Source organism: Pezoporus flaviventris, unplaced genomic scaffold (genome assembly GCF_033815535.1).
Source record: "Pezoporus flaviventris isolate CSIRO_AGI_PZ_B2104156 unplaced genomic scaffold, CSIRO_AGI_Pfla_v1 ptg000025l, whole genome shotgun sequence".
In the NCBI taxonomy this organism is placed as follows: Eukaryota; Metazoa; Chordata; class Aves; order Psittaciformes; family Psittacidae; genus Pezoporus; species Pezoporus flaviventris.
Window position 1 is genome coordinate 24,514,414 of NW_026892573.1, and position 20,598 is coordinate 24,535,011.

The 20,598-nt window shown below is 43.7% G+C and overlaps 1 protein-coding gene across 1 annotated transcript in view; it reads left to right on the forward strand.

The window, feature by feature from the left end:
- The window catches only part of MAML2 (mastermind like transcriptional coactivator 2), a 214,038-nt gene that overhangs the window by 170,677 nt on the left and 22,763 nt on the right, over nucleotides 1-20,598 (forward strand). The window lies entirely within an intron of this gene.

Sequence of the window (20,598 nt, forward strand, 5' to 3'; positions counted from 1 at the left end):
AATCTGGTTCTTATCCTGAAAACAGCTCTTTCCAGGCCAAAGGAAGTGGTATGAAGCTGCTTTTTCCTTCTCCCAGGCCTGCAGCCAGGACAACCGTGTCCAGAAACTCACTACTGAGTGTCAGACACAGAGTCCCACTAGGGACAGATGCTGTTCAAGCCCACGACCTGATTCAGAGCTGGGAAGATGATGTCTTTCCCCGATCGCAAATGTCTTGTTACCTAAGAAAAAGAGCTGGTTTCCCCTTTTACTGTCGAAACAAGAGGGAAATCTGGTGAATTCCTTTCCATAAAGTTTGTTTTATTACTTACCTTGCTGGCTGGGTGATGATTCCTAATGAAGCTCACAACTTCTATTCCTTTCAAGTTGTTTTTTGGGGTGATGGGACCCCTTTGAGTCAATGGGTCTCCTTTGTCACCCTCGAGCTAGAAAAGTGAGGAAGAAAAGAGGGAATTAGAATCCTGTACAAAGGTCAGAGAAAGCTTAAAGCCTGCAACTTGAAACCACTGGCACGGAGCTGCAGCACTTCATATTTCTGCTGGGAAGGGATCCCGCTTGTGGGATCAGAATAAAAGAAGTTCTTGTGACCCTTGCAAGTGAATGCAGTGATATATGGATGCAAAATTATATGTATGTGTGTGTACACATGCATGCATATTTGTCGTACATATGCACATGCATATAAAGATGGAAACCTTTAGAGGTGGTTTTCATTTGGAATCCTTGCTTACTCTTGGGTGATTAGAAAGGATATAATAACAATAAAAAAAATAAACCTCAAATGGGGATTAAGTCCTCAAGAGAAGAAGTGCTCCATTTATTGGAGCCTTGCTTATCTCGCACAGAGTAAGGGGATTATGCGATTGCTTTTGTGTTCTGAACGATTGTGGCTAGACGGTTTCTGACATAATAGACTTGCATACTGAAATAGAAACATTACTGTTAGATGGATTTGCAGCTGGCTGCAGAAACGCATTTGCCTGAACAGAAATGTCCCTTGTAGCTTACTGAAACATCTGATCCGAGGGTGGAAGTCAGGCCTTTTGGGGAAGACATACACTGCCTTTTGTTATGCGCACGAGACGCTCTAGCCTCTGGAGACACCGGGGCTGGCTAGTGCAGAGAAGGGACCTGAGTTCATAAACCGTTTTGTATTGAAAGTGCAACCCAACACTTGTGGGCTGGAGGCTGGTGTATACAAATAGCTGGCTTTTGGGACATGTTGCTAAATAATGCAATGGCATCTAGCAAGGTGGTTGATTTGCAGGAGTGCAGTGGAGTTATATGGTCAACTAGCATGGGTTGTCTCCGAGAGTAGGGTTTGGAAGTATTTCTGTGCTGGAGCTCCATCCCTCCAAACACACAGAGTACAGGCTCCTTTGTGATAACCATCACTCGCTTCAAATACTGCTTGGGAGAGTTTGTGCTGCAGGACTCCCTGCAGAACCCCCTTGCTCTTCTGATTCAGACGGACCCATGTGCTGTCCTCCAGGACTGCTGGTCTACATTTTCTGGCTGCTAATGCACTCCTTCAAAGAGTTCAGTCCTGGTTTGCTCTGGTGTCACAATGCAAAGGAGCTTTGAGTGTTAGACACAACTTTCATAGGAGCAAAAAGAAGCCTTCATATCCTTTTCCAGCCAAGGGCAGAAGTTCCTTCATAAAGGTGACACTGAGGCAGGCAGAGCAGGACTCAGTTCCTCTCCCTCTGTGTTTCCTGTCTTTCCTTGGGGCGCTTCTTTCCCCACTTTGGTAGCTCAGCAAATCCCATGTGACAGCAGAGGTGCTCCCATACAGAGTGGCTGGGTGACAACAGAAGGGAAATACCCAAGTTGTGGCTTTCGAAGCTCTCGGTGCGGGCAGGGGCTGTTGGCTTGATAGGAGCAGCAAGAGGCCAGTGCAAAGCACGTGGGAAATACCCTCCCCCTCTAAGTCTGAAACACTGCACCGGCACAATGCCAAGCCAGATATCTGGGCTGTGCTTTGCTATCGCTCCCTCCAATCTCAGGGTGTCCTTTCCAGCCAGCAATCTCGTGTCCCAGGAAAGGACAGCCTGGAAGGGATGTGCCTCAGGATGGTGCTCCCTGGGGGGTGACTGAGCCTGTCTATCCCTTCCATAGTTAGATCACACTCATGGGTTAGAATGCCTTTTGAGACAAGCAGCCCAAAGTGTCAGAAAGGGACAGCAAAGGGTTAAGGTGCTCAGGCCATCCCGCCACATCAGAGCTACTCTCCTTTCCTGTTTTCATTCATCTCTGGCCACTTCCACCAACACACCCACTCCCACCCCTTCCCATAACCTGGTCACTTTGTTTGGGGAAGGCATTAACTTTCTGCAGTGGTGCTTTTAGCGTGGTAATGGTTTTGGGGTTGGTTTTTTATTTTTTTCTTGAAGATTAGGTCATTTTAAAATCATTTCACTTCTAAAAATGACAATAAACTTTACACTTCCCTGCTGTAAAACAGGCCAGTGCTGTCACTACTCTGCTCCTTCTGGAGGATTTATGGCCCCGTGTCTGATGTGATGCAATCCTCTCAAATGAAAAATCATCGCGACTGAACCCTTAACACAAAGAGACGATTTAAGAGGAACGGGAGTAATTAAGGCTGCCCCTTACGAGCCCAGCACAAAGGCATTGCTCAGAGCAGCCTCTACTCTTAGTGAATAGGCAGAAGGGGATTTTAGCTGTCCAAGACACAAATCCCCCATGGTCTCCACCACATCTGTGATTGAAGGCAAACCGATGTCTTTGCATTTTAGCCAGTGGTTGGGGGAAAAAGGGACTGCAGTTCTGGGAGGATCCTTCCTTCCTCCATGAGCCCTCCAGACCTTTCCAAGCCTGTGTTGGGGAGGGGAAGGAGCTGAGCATGTGCCAGTTGCAGCACACTCACACACACAGTGCTCTGCATCACCCTGCTTTCAGTTGTTCCCTCAAAAGGAACCAAGAGCATCCTGTGGCCCTATGTGTTTGCATAAGCAGCACACAGGACTTCAGTTCGGCCACATGTGTCATCCTTTGCTCAGCAGCTGCTGTTTCACTTGAGCCTTTGGATTGAGTTTGGCATCCCGTGCATTTGGAGACTTCTGCTACCATGTCTCCTACATGACCTGCTCAGTTCATGGTGCCAGTGCAGGGCAGGAGTCTTGGTGTTCCGTAAAAGCCCAAACCAAGAGCTGTTTAAAATCTGTGATCCTTTCCCAGGGTCATGGGGACTGTAGCCTTCTGTGTTAAACCTCCCAATGTCTCTCTTCCCAAAGGTCCCCTTCCCCTCAGGGATCCAGGCAGCAGGTCACCACGTCCTGCTGTGCTGCTGCGGGATCAAAAAGGGTCCTGTGGTGCACTAATCTTCTCCTCTGACTTATTTCCTAAGGCACCAAACTGCCTTTAGGGGGGGGAAACTGCAACAAATGTCTGTCCTCCTGCCCATTTACTGTGTGCTTGAAATCAGAGCAGTTAAAATTCAAACAAGGCATTTAAAGAAAAGAAAAAGCCATGTTATAACTGAAATGCTCATTTAGGTTATGTTTTAGTAGTCCCCACCAAGACAGTTTCCTCAGAAATTCAGGGGATTTTAGACAGCCACTTTAAATGAGCTACTGTAGGTGCTCCGAAACTGGCACGTGTTGCATTAGCAGCTCTTGCATTGAGCTGCTTTCTCTTTGGGAATGGAATTCACGTCCAAAATGTTAAAGGAAATGACCACTCCAGTTAAATGACAGGGTGGTAATTTAGAAAACACACAACTTTAGTTTATCCACCCCTCTCCAACTAAAAACAATGACCAGTGATTGCAGCAAGAACACACTCTGGCTGAAAGCTTTATTAAGTCTCACTCATTATGTAGAAACATGACTGAACAGAGGACCAGCAAGCATGTTATAGAGACCCCGATTTTATTTACACAGGATCTGGTACTAAATATATATATATTTTGGTTTTCGTCTTCAGTTTCTGGGTTGGCTTTTTCTGCCTTTCCAACAGGGAGGCTTCAGATTATAAAAGCCTTAGGTCAGTTTATGGCTGAAAGCACTCTATGATCATCATGTTTGCAGCATTGAGAACACAAGTGGTGCAATTTAATAATGATAATAAATGTAACAAATATGAGAAGTGTGCCAATCACATTTCATGTGAGCAGGCTTTTTTAGCCTTAATGCAGAAAGAAGATGTTTCTTTGATACAGCTCCTCTTGGTTCCTATAATTTCTATGATTGTTGTTTTAGGTACTTCTTAAATCCAATTAGGAACGTGACTCACTGGTATTCCCAGTAGACTGCATTCAGGGAGACCATCTTGCCAAAAGTTAGACCCGAGAAAGTGTTTTGCTTACTCTACATACCCCTTTTCTGTTTGTAGATGCCTGATATTCAGATAATTGCATTGCTTTTTTTCTCTGGAGGCATGGTTTTCAAACTTCTGGCTGTTCATGAAGAACTCTCTGTTAGCATGGTTAAGTTGTGATATGTGATCACACCAGCCCAGCAGCATCATTTCTGTCTGTTCATCTGATAGCCGTAACAGCTGAGTTTGAAAGGATCTGTGTTCCTCCAGTACACTACAGGTCAGTGAGGCAATGCCAGCTGGAGATAGAATAGAGCTGGACTTAACCAGCACCATGTCACAAGAAGAGTTAGTGTCCTCAATTTTTCCTTCAGTGCATCCTATCAGTGTCCTTCAGTTCTTTCTAAACACTTCTGCCACCATCCTCCTCCAAAACTTCCCTCTTCAACCTTCTGCTCCCTGTCCCTCGCTGTTTCTCTCATGAGCTACAAAGGAATTGGGCTCTAAGGAGCGCCTGGAGGTGGATTCGCAGATGTGCAGAGCTGGCAGGGATGCTGTGGCTGCTTGATCCAAATCCTGCCCACCTGAACTTGCCAAACCACTGGGAAAAAGTTCTTGGGTGTCACTCAGTCATGCTCACATTGTCCTCAAAGATGAAATGAAAAGACAGTATGCAGCTACACTGTGGGGCATGAGGAAGTGTTCTCCTACTGTGTGTGTTCATGCAGGATCTGGCTGTGGGTTGAAGGTTGCAACTGCTCCAGCTCTACAGCACTTGCATAAGAAGGGAAGATCTTGTACATAGGTCTCATTGCCCTTGCTATTGTTGCTTTCATTTGGCTTCATTAAGTAATAGATTATACTCCATTTTAAAGTTCCTATCATAATAGATGCAAATGATTTGCTCTCTTTAGTTGCTTTTTGTGTGCTGACCTGTGGATTATCATTGGTCCTTCTCCAGAGGTGAAAAATCCATAATTATTTGAACATTGAGAAAAACACATTAGCTCAAGCTGCAAAACGAACGTGCAATGGTGTCGATCCATTCCTTATTGCACTTTCCTTCAGCACATTTCCTGCAAGGACAGAATGTAAAACTGGTTGTTTTAGAAGAAAGCGGTTGCAGGCTCTGTCTTTGGGCACATGGTGAGCTTAGGTAGAAGTTAGGGGGAGATGCCATCTGCTGGAAAGTGTGGACATTGTCAGAAGGAGAAGCGGAGTTGAAAGCAGCTGCAGGCAAATGATACGGAAGATTAAATTAACACTCTATGTCTAGCCACCAGCTAGGGGGGAATCCACCTCCTGCTTTCTCCACAGCTTGGAGCGCTGAAGCTGCTGCTCTCCTCCTGGTGGGATGGTTGTCCAACCCTTGTTGGCCAAGCAGCTGCCAAATCACGGCTGCCACCACTGCTTGTGGTTGCATGAGGCTGAAAAGGAGAGTGTGGAGGGGAAGGGGGAAAGAGGTCAAAGAAGAAGGTTTAGGACAATCAGTAGGGGTGAGCATAAAGGAGAATACAAGGTTAAGAATCTAGGAGAGTACGTGGGAAGAAAAATGAGCCTACAGAAGCCTTGGAAGGGAAAGCTTTTAATAGCAGGAACCACAGTAACAATAATTGTCATCAATGGGGACTGATAAATGTGTGTCTCTAATCCAGCAAAATGTTGACTTCACTGAATAATGCTACTGACACCTTAGTTAAGCACTTATGCAAATGCTTGAATGATAAAATTAAACGAAAAAGCAGGAAACAGCATGTCAAGAATAAAACTGTTAATTGTTTTTTGATTTAATCCTCTGATTCTCATTACTGCTTCACTCTACAACCCACTGTGTTTTCACTGTAACTTTCAAACTTTCAAGGTGGTTGTAGAGAAGTAGGTAGAGCTTGGTGCTTTCTTCATTTCCCCCCAGTGTGTCATTGCACTAAATGTGTTTTTAATATTGCTTTTTACCACTTTGATTTTTTATTTTGCTGTTGTTGTTGTTCACATCAGAAAACCACAAGGCAGACATTAGATATGATTTATCAGGAAATATCTGGGGCTCTGCCAGCTGATTAAAAGAGAAAAAGAAAACAAGCACAGCACACATGGGAGCCCATCTGAATAATATCCATTGAGCAGCAGTCATGTTTCTCTGTAAACTGGAGCTGGATGAGCCAACAGTAACAAAGATACCTGAGTCGATCTGTCATGGAAAAGGAGAAATGGAACCTCACAGCACATATTGATAGGAATAAAAGATAATAGGCTCAAGCATCCTTCTTTAGAGTCAGAGTTTGAACATACACAAATGTATATTGCTGTGGGGCTCCGCTTTTATATGCTACCTGAGATTTGGCTCAGAACTTTACAGGAATGCATTTAAAAATGGATAGGTTCAGTGTGATTCTGCTCCTGGTGGAGTGGATGGGACTAGGAATGCACAAGTAGATGCTTCTGCTGACTCTAAGGCCAATGTTAAGCCCTTGAGAACCATGAACCATGGGTATTGCTTTAGCAGCAGGAGGCCTTGATGTGATCTTTGGTTAGATCTTAGAGCTAAGAAACAGAAAGAAGATGGCCAGGGTAAAGAAGACAAGAGTGGGAGAGGGAAACAAACAGAGAAAGAAGAGACCAGAAATGTAGGTGTGTCATCTGTGTTGTCAACTTAATTCAACTTGGAAGCTCCATGTCTTCCTTGTCCTGGCAATTATCAATAGCTCATAATAATGACTTGGAAGACTGTGAATTGCTAGAGACTTGTAAAGTTTATTGTCCAAAGCTCTTCAACAATCGTATCTCAAAGACCTGGAGGAGTTAAGACATAATGGTGATGAAAATAACAGGCAGTCACACAGGTAGGTGGGTAGATGATGGGTGTGTAAACAGCTAACCAGCTGGCCAGGGATTTAAGAAAATGCTATTTTGATGACCTGTGCTTCACTTGCTTGAAAGATCAAAGCTTTTCTTCCTCACCTGGATCCTGAAACTGAAGGATGTGCAGTTTTCTGGGGCTGGTCTCCATGAGAGGCTGATCCATGGAGCTCTTCACCCTCAGGCATGGGCTCATCTGCTCCTTTGGTTGGGGTGCACAGATGAACCTGCTTCATCAGAGGGAATCCATGCTATTGGAAGCATCATTGCCATCCATCATTGGGTGATTTCTCCTAGCAACGTGAAGATGGGAGAATAAGACCATTTATGCTGTCCCTGCCACTAATGAGTTTCACATGGGCCCCAGACAGCAGCACCGTGGAAAGCTTAGTGGTTATTTCAGTTAAAACAAGTGGATGGCTGGGAAGGGGAGGGAGGACAAACTTGTGTCTTTTGAGACTCAATTATTACTGCAATTCAAAGCTCTCCAAGCTTCCTTAGTTCTTATGTGTGACAAGTTTCCTTTGTGCTTGTCCCAAGACTTGTAACACCATAGAAGACAATAACACCAGAGGACTTCTATGTCAGAATGTGATAATACACCCAGTGTAATTAAATTAAACTAGTACAATACTAATAACAACTCCAGGAATAACAGTAGCCAGAGGAGGAAGGGAGGTTGTGAATCCTACTGTTTGAGGAATTCTACATATACCCAGAGCCCATGAGCAATGTTGTTGTTCTCAGTGCTGTGATGCTTCTCCCTCCTACTGAAAAACAAGGTACATCGTCCTTCTACAAAATGTGCCAGATGACATGTGAGTCAGTCCTAGCACTCTGAAATCCTATCTGGAACACCAGGGGAGTAGTTAAGCAGCTGCCTTCTTATTGTCATAAAACCTGATAGCTTTTTGCCAATATGTACAAGCAAATGTTTTGTTTACTTTTAATGTGTTTGAACACTCACACTGCCAAAAAGCCAAGTACCTCCAGCTAAGTTTGGTACTAATTCTTTTCCATCTTCACTCCGTTGCTTATTGATTTGGCGGGAGAAGGGATTGACAGGATTTAGGACAGAACAAAAAGTAGCCAGAATCTCAGTGTTGAACTTGATAATTTTTAAGAAATAATGAAAAGAGTGAACATTTGGAAGTAAAAATAAATGTGGTGGTTTTGTGGAGTTGGAACAAAAAAAAGGCAGAAGGGTACTGGAATACCTTCTTTCACTGTTTAAAACAATTGCTCCAAGCAGGAAACTTGGCACTTGAAGCTTTTATTAAATCAATTCGGAGGGATCTGTTTTCAACAAATGAGATAAATGTCAAGATGAAGTTTTTAGGCACTCGCAGCACATCACATTTTCCTTCCCCAAGAAAGTAGAACAAAAATGTGCACAAATGAAATTACTTACATATGTAAAAATCACATTCAGTTTAAATAATCTTTTCTTCTTGCCTGGATGTATCAACAGTGTATCAAAGCTTAATGTAATCTTTTAAGAGTGTGATTATTTGAGAAGGTTTTCATCCTCTCTACTCCTTATTGTTAACCTACATCAAAGCAAGTATGACAACACATGTTTATCTGGATAGCATCTTTATTTTGGTCACTGTGGTTCTGGGTTCTTCCTATGTGTATATGGAAAGGGACATTCAAACGAAGCAGTAATAATTCTTTACTCTCATCCATTTTGCAGTCTTTCTCTTTGCTCAGTCTCTCAGCTCCCATTATGTGCTTTAAGACTGTTCCAGCTCATGGAAATGTCTGTTTTTCTCCTGCCAGTCTTTGCTAGTACAGCCTAATGCTACCAGGTGCAATAGGCAGCCGTTGTGGTGGATAGGAGGGAAGACCTGGCATGGAGACAAGGGCTTGCTACTCTCATCTTCAGCTTCTGTGGCCAGTTAATCCAGGGGCTTTCTGGCAATTGAGTGCTTTGCATTTCAGTAGAAATACAGCAACAACCTCAGGTGCTCATATTCCCTGTTCTTTGAGAAGAGAGGCAGAGAAGGTGCAGTCTGAGAAAACACTAAACCACCTCCGGGTCTTGTGAGGTCAGAAACTGTGGGATGATGCTGGTCTCTTCATGCTGTATTCCCTGCAGATCCCAGCATGGCACCTGAGCAGCCACAGGAAAGAGGGAAGTTTTATTTCCAATTTCTTATCAGAGTACCATCTGATTATGCCTTTGCAATGCAGAGGAGTGAGGGTGCAAACAATATATAGATCTGTGAGGGTGCTGAGGGAATCTTTCAGTCCCAAAGCACTGAGATTTGTAATCCTTATTCAAGCTAGGGAAGGCTATTGTCAATAGTCCCTTGATATTTAAGTTCTCCAAACCACTGAGTCATTTGGCCTACTCATCTGAGTCATTACAAAAGGGAGGGAGTGCTGCTGTTGCACAGAGGACTTCACCACAGGCCAGTTTTCAGGGAATGTCCTGCTGGACAAATCCTCTCCCGTATAAATGTGAGCAATGTTCAAAACTCTGTTAACAGAGTAGGGCAGGAGAGAATCAGGGAGAGGATGTCAGGTGGGAAAGCAGCGATGAGCACCATGGGCCATTTGATAAGAAGCAGACCTTTCTGAATGAGCTTTCTGGCAACAAGCAGGAAGGCCCAGTGGTCACACAGATTAATATGCTGGGCATATTTGGCACAAGTGTTTGCCAGGTTGACCCTGGCCTCAGATAAAACAATGCTGTTTGGTCTTGTGATGGCACTGAAATACAGAACTCTGTCTTCTGAGAGGGAGCTCAGGGAGGTCTTAGAAAGCAGATCAGGAAGTTTCCCCCTGTATTACTGTCACTGGATGCTTTCTTTGACAGATCACCTACCTGGGAGGCAGAAGCTTGTCTTCTGGATCTTTCCTTATCTCTTCTAAATTTGTACTCTCTTCTTTCACCTCTTCCCCTTAATGTAATGATGCTCCAGCCTGACATAGCTAGTGAGAAAGAAAGACCATAACAGTCTTGACACTTTCAGAGCTTATGGATTCAGGCTCCCATCCATCTTCCCTGCAGAGATACCAGCTCTATGCTTGGTTTGGTCCAGAAGATTGCAGGAGAGGTCATGATGACAGGAATGTCTTGGTAATGATTACATTTTTCTCACTTCTCAAATCATGCTTTAACAGTAACAAAATGTTAAGGTAATAATCCAAATGTGGTAGCTTTATTTCTCCCCAAGATATGAGCATTGGGCTCTGTTCACTGTATCAGCACCTCACATGCTGGCTTTCAAGGCAGAATATGAGGAGTTTATTAAATGTGCCGCTCCAATGCTATGAAAGCAATGGACACTTGTTCTTGGAGGGCAACTGAGTTTTTCAGGTACAGGCATCCCTACATAGCCAGGAAGCCAGCATAACCAGACTTCTACTCTCCATTGCTTTGTAGACACAGGGAACATTTCATGGCCAGGGTCATGGAAGAAGAGTCTTGGCCTGAGACAGCAATCCCTGCGGGACCATTCTAGGTGGCATAGAATAGAACAGACTTCAAAATTCTTTATCTCACATGTAGGATTGTGTTGGCATCTCTAAATGTCAGAATGTAGGATATTGGGATCCTTGGGTTTTATCCTGGGTTTTGGAAGTGATCTGTTGGTTTGTTACAGAAAGTACAGCCAAGAATGTAATTTGGGAGTGCCAGTGTGGATCTTGGGTCTGCTTTAGCAGATACCTGTTTTCTCTTAAAAGGATTTTCCACTTCCTTTCAGTTCTGTTATGTAAATAGGAGATGTGGAGACTCTTATCTGACAAAATTGAGACTATCGATGGCTCAGAGAGACATTAGATCAACTTAGGAAAGAAACTGTGGGGATAAATGGTCAGGTTCTTAATAAAGAAGTTTCATTATTCGGATTAAGGCCAGGACCTTCGGTGTGCAACAGACACATAGATCTAGAAAAGGGGATAACAGAGTGATAAGGTTTGCTCATAACACAAATTATTCAATGTAAAACCAAAAGCCTGCTGCAAAAAAATGGAGAAAAGGTTTCTGAAAACTGAATGATTATAGAAATGGTGGATGTCTATAAATAAACAGTAGTAGACATGGTTGAAAGAAACAATCCTGTCTTTGTGTACAAAACTGACTTAGCTGCCACTGCTCAGGAGAAATATATGGAATCATTATGAGTAGTTCTCTGAAAATATCAGGATCAACAGTTATCAGAAAGGCAAATAGCAGGTATGAAGTATTAGAAAAGGAATAGAAAGTAGGCTACAAAACATCATTACCCCAATGTTTCAGCCCATGATTCACCCACATTTTGACTGCTGCATTGCAGTTCCATTTTCTCTTGAAGAGAATCAGAGAAAAGCAGCAAAGATGATCAACAGATTAAATAGTCCAGTACTCTTCAGCTTGAAGAAGAGAAATCTGGGAGAGCCTGACAGGCGTACAGGAATGACATGGAAAAGGTACATGAAGGGAAGAAACACTCTCTTATCACTCTGTTCTTTGTGCTGCAGGTATGTATTATCAGTTGCTGTTGGAAACAGGATACTCAGGTAACTGGAGCTGTTTGCTACTTCTTATGGTCTTTTCAATAGAATAGAATAGAATGGAATAGAATAGAATAGAACAGAACAGAACAGAATACAGGATAGGAGGAAACTGCTATAGGCAACTGTAACTCATATGGGAAACTTGTACTGGGTCTTGCTGTATTGTGGATGTATCACTAACTTTTGCACAGTATAAAGGGCAGCAGAGAAGGTCAGGCCAGGGTTTCTGCTGAGGCATCAGTTACGATGAAGAGAAACAAGCTGAAGTTTAGCCTGTGGGCAGAAATTTCCCAGAATACATTGGCGGCTGGGCAGGATTAGTGCTTTGGCTTGGCTCCCGAGCACACTGGCTCTCCGTTCCAGCACAGCAACAAACCTAGGCAGTGTTTTGCAAGACAGGTCAAATTCCTCAGAATGGACCTGATTCAAAAGTGTCTGTTAGTCCATGACTGCACCTCAAGTCTAAGGCTTGTAGCAACTCTACTAGGCAGGAGTAAAGGGAGTCACGTGGTGCGGCTTACTGAAGATATCTCAGCCCTATCAAGTTGTCAGCTACCTATCAGCAGTTCAGAGAAATGTAGAAATTACAGCAGTGTTGTTGTAATTATTGGTATGCATTACCTGTCATCATCACTGGTAGCACTCAAGCAGTTAAAATCTTAGCATTTGTCAAGGAGCATCATGAATAATTGTTTTGTCACATTGATACTGCTAATGAAAGCTAACAAATTTTGTGCGATTACTAGTGCTGTCAAACTGTGTTCTCAGCTATTTCGTCTATCTTATCTTACCTATAGCTGTTGTTATTTTATCACCAATGTTAAGTGATCTTAATATTTGTAAGGGACATCAGTTCAGATGAGGATCCCACTTTCACTACCCCAGTACCACAACACTGTGAAGACTCACCTTACCATGTAAGAGTGTTTCATCACCATTGTCATCTAAGAGATGGGAAGTGGTAGGATGAGACACGGCACACACAGCAAGGCTTTCATTGATGGTGGTCTTGAATTTAGGATAGCTCTGTTTCGTTACATCACAAGAATGCTACAGGAGTGGCTCTGATGCTGGTGGACATGCTTTCCTAAGCAAGAGGGTTCACCTCTGTGTGTGGTTTGGGCACGTTAGGGTTAACTCGTGTCACTGCTTGGGCTGGCAGCAGAGAAACATGGAGTGTCTGAGAAGCTAATCTGCATGCTGGAAATGATGTGCTAGAAACATTAGCTCTACCCAAATTAATGCTCCTTACTCCTGAGCTTGCTCAGGGGTACCACAGCATCACTCCAAGGCACAACATTTGCAGCTCTCTGATGGTACCTCCAGAAATCACATGGATGTGCTCTGTTAAAAATGGGAAGGAACTAAAGGTCCTTGCCAACACACTTTAGAACTATGTCTTAATTTATCCATGGCAGAGTCTTACTCAGTAGGTGAGAATTTAGCTATGAGTATACTGAATGGCAGCCAGCTTGGAGCATGAGTCTAATTTACTGTAACTCTTGCTACATTCTGTCTGATCATTATCGTGCCGAACAAAATGTTTTTAAAGTGCTTTTATAGGGTTGAGTGACTTATTCAATAATTTATACCAGTTTGGAGGGATTAGAGGATGAATTTAAGTCATCAAATAATGTCATTATGGCTCAATGACTACATTCTTTATCAGGAAAAAAAAATCAGTTGTAATTATGCTCAAAGAGACAGAGACTCTTTATTCAGCAGTTCCCCCAAGAACAATGATATCAAAGATGCTGATAGGTCTCTCAGATGTAGAGGGCTGTCCTTCTTTGTTAGGAAGGAATATATCAGCTGCTGTCTGCTTATCTATATAACCATTGTGCCATTTATACCACATATTTTCAGTATGCCATGCCTCTGAACGTCTGCTTGCTGCAGAGGCTCGGGTCCTTCTGCATGTGGAGCTATGCAAACTCCTGGGGAGCCCATGTACCATTAAATTGGTAGGAGTTTTGCACCTAATTTCAGCTGAGAATTCTCTCTGCCAGAGCTCACAGAGCAAAGAAAAGTCAAAGTCCTTGTGGTGCCTCTCTGGAGACCTTTACTTACACCAGCTTGTAACGTGTCAGCCTGGCCCTTTCATTTGTTTTTATACATGTAAACTCATATCTGCCCTGGCTAGAGGACTGCTGGTGTCTCAAGGTGGATGTGCTTTCCACCAGTGGACTGAGCGCCGCAAGATTTCATTGCACCCAGCTTATATCTGATGCTGGCAGACTGCAGTGTAACCCAAAGCTTTCATTTTTCTCCTTAAAGATATCCAGTGAAATCATGAAATCCTGCTCACTTGACCCCTGAGCTGGCTTTTCAGACGAGTTTTTAGCAGCTTAGTAAGACTTATCTCAAAGAGAGGAAAATCAGGTCACACAGTGTGTGTGGACAAAGGCTGGATTAGTCTGATTTGAGCAAGGGAGGAAAGCACTTTAGATCATCCCTTATCCTTGCAAAATGACTGTATGAGCAAGATGGGCATTAGTTGGAGTAATTCCCCAAGAAGAGCTCAAGAGGTGCAGGGCAGAAGCAAAGATGTCTCTTCATGAGAGTGCTTGGGTTTGGAGTTCTCTGCGCATCAGTCTCCATGTCCGTCACTAACAGCATCAGCCACAAGCAGGCAGGCCACAAAGACTCATTAAAGACAGGAGTAACGAACAAGGAACACATTCGGTTTAATGTCTAAAGGCATGTAAATTACTACTGAGGTCCACACCATAACAATATTTTATTGCAAGCGTTCCCTTCCATCCCTTTTGGTGTAATCTGACTTTTCTAAAATACACTTCTCATTCCAAATGCCACCTGGATGCTCCATGACTGTGTCTCTGTCCTTCCAGATCAAATGCACCCTGCCCCAACAGCCAGTGAAACCTGGAAGTCTCTATGCTGTGTACAAAGAGACACTTCCCTCCCCTCCAGCCATGCTTCCACAGCTTGAGCTCTGCAGGAGGTTGGGTCCCCACATTCCCCACGTGTTGCCAGGACCAGAGTTTCTGCAGGCTAAACAAGACTATTAATGACAGTTTTCTTGTCCTATTAACAAGTTAATGTTTCCAAAAGAAGAAGAAATGGAAAATTGTATGTTGATGACTCAATAATACCATTCAGGCCCCCTGTCTGGTAATGGTGCTGGCTGTACAGGTCTTGTAGGAATCAAAGGCAGAAAAAGATGATACTTTGTCCCAGATTCGCAAAGACATTAGTATTCCTAACTTCCAGAGTCTAACTGGTTTGCAGCATCCCAAACAGATCATCCCAAACAGAATAAACTTCAGTTCATCTTCATAGCTGGGAAAAAGGACTTTAGTGTAAATATGGGAAATGTCTTTGTGTGAACACATTGAAAATACCCAGAATTGTGAAAAACAGTATTTTAAGTGTAATTATGAAGAACTTTTTGGACTGCAGTGATATCCTACTGATATCAGGCTGAGGAAATTAAGAAACTTAAATATCTCATTGGGTCATGGTCTTAATTGTTAACTTTAATACACATGGAAGCAGGGTTACAAAGTGCCGTTTTAGGGATTTTGGCCTGATTCCCCTGGAGCATATCACAGCAGACAAGAACTTGTCTTTATGATAGAGAATGGTACAAAGCCCCATGGGATCTTTCCAACACATTTGCATTTCTATCCTAAATCTGTTACTGCAGAGTTGGTGCCTGTGCAATTTCTGCTTCAGATTTCTTACCATCAGGTGAGAATTGTCTCATTTCAACATACAGTCTCATGTCCAAGTTAGCCCCCCGTGATCCTCAACTCAGCAGAGAAACAGGGACAACCCAGACTCACCCTATCTATTTCAGAGGCCAGAATTGACCAATAACCCTCCGGATGGAATAAATTGACTTCGCTCCATGAACGACAGCTTGAGCCTAAGTAGAGACCTAAGTTTCTAATGACATACTGACATTTGTTCAACACCTTTGTCGGTGACATGGACAGTGGAATTGAGTGCACCCTCAGCAAGTTTGCTGGTGACACCAAGCTGTGTGGTTCGGTTGATACGCTGGAGGGAAGGAATGCCATCCAGAGGGACCTTGACACGCTTGTGAGGTGGGCTGATGCCAACCTTATGAAGTTTAACCATGACAAGTGCAAGGTCCTACACCTGGGTCGGAGCAATCCCAGGCACAGCTACAGGCTGGGCAGAGAAGAGATTCAGAGCAGCCCTGCGGAGAAGGATTTGGGGGTGTTGGTTGATGAGAAAATGAACATGAGCTGGCTTCAGTGTGTGCTTGCAGCCCAGAAAGCCAACCGTATCCTGTGCTGCATCAAAAGGAGCGTGACCAGCAGGTTGAAGGAGGTGATCCTGCCCCTCTACTCTGCTCTCCTGAGACCTCATCTGGAGTACTGTGTGCAGTTCTAGTGTCCTTAACATAAAAAGGACATGGAACTGTTGGAACAAGTCCAGAGGAGGGCCACGAGGATGATCAGGGGACTGGAGCACCTCCTGTATGAAGGCAGGCTGAGGAAGTTGGAGCTGTTCAGCCTGGAGAAGAGAAGGCTGCGTGGAGACCTCATAGCAGCCTTCCAGTATCCGAAGGGATCCTATAGGGATGCTGGGAAGGGACTCTTCATTAGGGACTGTCGTGATAGGACAAGGGGTAATGGGTTTAAACTTAAACAGGGGAAGTTTAGATTGGATATAAGGAAAAAGTTCTTTACTGTAAGGGTGGTGAGGCACTGGAATGGGTTGCCCAGGGAAGTTATGAATGCTTCATCCCTGGCTGTGTTCAAGGCCAGGTTGGACAGAGCCTTAGGTGACCTGGTTTAGTGTGAGGTGAACTTGCCCATGGCAGGGGGGTTGGAACTGGATGATCTTAAGGTCCTTTCCAACCCTAACTATTGTATGATTCTATGATTTTATGATAAATTGAATCCATTTCTGTCTCCTGGATAGGACAATACAGTAATTCTTGTGCATTGCATGTCTAGGAAGGCAGGGACTGGTGGGCCTGGCTGTTGAGATGGCTGTCTAACTCACTCAGCACTCTCTTAAATTTAGATGCCATAGTAGTTGCGACACCTAATTATCCATTTATAGTAGGTGGTCCAAATAGGAGTGCACAGCAAGGCAGCAGATGGGGGTTGCTGCTGTCAGATTAGATTGAGATTAGATAAAGCTTAATTAACACTTTATTTTCATTAGATTCAACTCTGATTAGTCACGCAAAAGTTATTGCAGAGAAACAGGGCAGAAATCAAGAGGCACAGCTAACATCCTTATTATGAAAATCAAGGAAGCATTTGTAAAGAGCAAGACCTTGCTAGTAAGGGGCTATTCCCTGAATTTGACACCTCTTTGGTCTAGAGAGCAAGATGAACTTGGAAAGAGCTCTTTACTACATCAAGCTACTACTTCATAAACCTGCCCTTTCTAGACCTACACGTCCCAAGTGATGTAATTTACACAATCATACATATTCCAGCACTCATTTAAGGTCCTTTATGCCATTGGTCAAAACTCACATTATTTCCCATCATATCACTTCTATATTTGTAATAACAAGAAGAACACAGTATTTTAGAGATGTTTTATCAAGATGCAGGTGAACTCTTCTGTGTTGGAGTCTGTTCCTGTTGTTTGAATCCACACAGTCTCCATCGGCTTCTTCAGCCTATAACATCTGATAAACTTACCAGAAAATTTATGTGGCCCAGAGGGAAGGTCACGTGCAGGAGCAGCCCATAAAGCAGCCTTTGGGTAAAATCTGTTTCTATGCAAGATAGTACAAACCAATGAGCCAAGTAAATCCCATTTAAACCTCATTTTGAATTTAAAAGATGCATATGCTGTCTGTTGCCCAAGAATGAATCCAACTTTTGCTTTTTAGGACAGGGAAAAGGATGTCACAGTTCAAGATATTTTTTCAGCAGAGCAAATATGCAGGCTTAGAGTATCTAAAATCCAAAATAGCCCAAGCTTGCAATAAATGAATAGTTCTGTCTTGTCAGGACTGCAAAGGGATGACCTCTACAGGCCAAGCCAAGTGAAACCAAGCCAACTCCTTCTTTTACCTCTGTGCTGTCTAACCAAGTATTTACGGAATGTAGTACAACTCATAGAAACAGTTCATTTGTTCAGCTGGTTTCTCCTTTGCTTTCCCTCCTTGCAAGCATAGTTAAGTGTTGGGGGTTTTATAAGGTGTTTCTAGTTCAGTGTTTTATGTGAGCTGTCTGGTCCATAACATCTCAACAGACATTGCAAATGCCCGCGAAAGGCTCCTCACTGAACTTGTGTCTTCTCAGTCCTGCCCCAGACAGTGAGAAATATATAGTCTGTCCCCTGAAAAGCCTGATAGCAATAAATTGAGTCCTTTCTTATTTTACGTGTTTATTAGCTTGTGTGACTGTGACCATCAGGATGCTGAACATCTTCATTCTCAGTTCTGCTTGCTATCTTGTTCGTGGAATGTATTCAAGCTCTACAAATTGTTGCAGAAAAGCTGAGCAATGAAATGTTGACAAAGGATTTCTATATTAGTTGCTTCTAAAGATAGTACTACCTGTATATTTTTAGTATGTGCTATGAGTCTGAGGAGGAAAAGGGCTGGTGTAGAGAACACAACGGCAGCGGGGGAGGCAGTGAAACAATTCCTCTTCATGGGGCTTAGAGTCTAGGTGCCAGTTAAAGCCAGGCTATACATGCAAGAAAGCAAGGTTCACAGTGAAGTTTGTGTCATTGGTGGTTTAGATGACACATAAAACAAGGACCTCTCCAGACAGAATAGCAGGAACATGGAAAACTTAAACAAAACATTTAGCTATGGCCACATTTAGCAGCAGAAAAGAGAACATATTTGCTGCCAGGATGTGCTCGCTAGTGCTTATGGTAGCTTAATTAAGAAGTCATTTTAGATGAAAGGATGAGAGAAAAGAGAAAGGTCAGCTCACTTTTCAAGCCATGGACCAAGTTCTACCTCTATGCAAAGGTGGGGCCAGAACTTGAATCTCCCCAATGCCTCTTCAATGACCTTTCCAGAAGAGAATGCAGTGTCCCCCATAGCAAAGCCCGGGGTTTGTCTGACATGAGAGACAGCATGAGTATAACAGGCTAACCAGAGAGACCCTTAGTCCTTGTACTGTGGGTTACTGAACTTTGCTATTTCTCAAGTGTGGGACATGCCACAGCATAATTTGAGGATGATTTGCAGACACAGGCAATTGCGTTTCTGTTTTCCCCTCCTGAAAGCAAGCAGGACACTGATACCCTGTTCACCCGCTCTTTGTCATGCATGAGTAGGTCTGTTTAAAAACACGGATGCAAAACAGGTTTTCACTGCTCTTGCACAGGAATAACACAAAATGAGCTGAAGTCCAAGAAGGTTTTTGTTGGCACCAACCACCCCATTCTTCAGAGTTGCTCGTTATCTGGTAGCTGGCATAAGGCAGGCTCTGGATAGTCTGTTATTCTTTCCCACGCTGCAAGATTTGGGCAGTAAATAGCTCAAATAAATGCCAGAAGTATAATTCTTTTTGACTTCATCTGATTTAAAGAAGCCTTTCCTTAGATAATTCCTCTCAGGCATGCTGTCCAAGGTAGGGCTAGTCCCTGGTGGATCAAGCTACTCTGACCTCTGTAGCTGGCTCCATTTCAGCTTTCTAAAAGCTAGAGATAAAGAACAGAAGAAACAACTCACTACATCCAAGTACTGTTGCACCTTTCTTTGAGCTCAGTGAGATGCCAGGCTCTCCTTGACGGGCCTGTGCTGTTATACAGTGGTAGTGGCCCTCTGTCATCTTTGATTAATCTTTTTCCCTCTGAAACCGGGTGAAAAAGTAACAACCATGCAGCATTGCCATGTGCAGTAATGCTGCCAGAGGGGCAGTGAGGCAAATATAAACTCCCATGATGGAGATCCTGGCCAGGCAAAGAGCTAAACTCTGCAGGGGTGAAAGTGGAATTGGGTGACCTTTGTCGTAGAATAATAGAATAGTTTGGGTTGGAAGGGACCTCTAAAGATCATCCAGTCCAGCCCCCCTGCAAGGAGCAGGGACATCTGCAACCAGACCAAGTTTCTCAGAGCCCTGTCCAACCTGACCTTTGATTTTTACAGGGTTGGGGCATTCCCCACCTCTCTGGGCAACTTGTCGCAGTGTTTCATTACCCTCATTGTAAAACCTTTCTTCCTTATATCTAGGCTGAATCTCCCCTCTGTTAGTTTAAAGCCATCACCCTTTGTCCCATAGCAACAGGACCTACTAAAAGTGTCCCTATGTTTCTTATAAACTTGATCTTCTCTTACAGTGGGAGGGAGTTTGCTCTCCCAGTACCCGCCTTGTGCTCCATCCACTCAAGAGGTGTGGGAAGAGAGAGTGCCAGTGAAGACCAAGGCAAAAAGTTGTTGAGCACCTGAGCCTTCTCCCCGTCTGTCATTACCAGTTTGCCAGTCGTGTTCATCGGGCATTACACTTTCTTTGCTCTTCCTTTTCTGGCTGACATACATGCAGAAGCCCTTATGATTATTCTTTGTGTCCCTGGCCAAATTCAGCTCCAGCCATTCCTTTGCCTTTCTGACCCCATGCCTACACAATGGAGCAGTGTCCCTCTACTCTTCCCAGGATACCTGTTCCTGCTCCCCCTGCCTGTCCATTTTCTTCTTGCCCTTTAGCTTGACCAACAGGAATCAGCCCATCCATTCCAGTTTCTTGTCTTCTTTTCCTGATTTCTTACACCCATCAAATTAGGTTGTTTTATGACAAAGAAAGTGATCATTATAAAGGAAGCAGAAGGCCCTTCAGCAAGAAGGAAGACAACACCTGAGCTTGTGTTCTAGGGTCTCATTTAAACCAAGTAGATGGGCAGTCAGATCTGCTCCATTGAACCCTGTGTTGTGCACTCACACCAGTGCCATGGGCTGTCACAGTGGGGACACAATAAATTGTGCCCAGTGACACTTGGCCCTCAGCCCCAGGTGCTGATTTTGGTTAG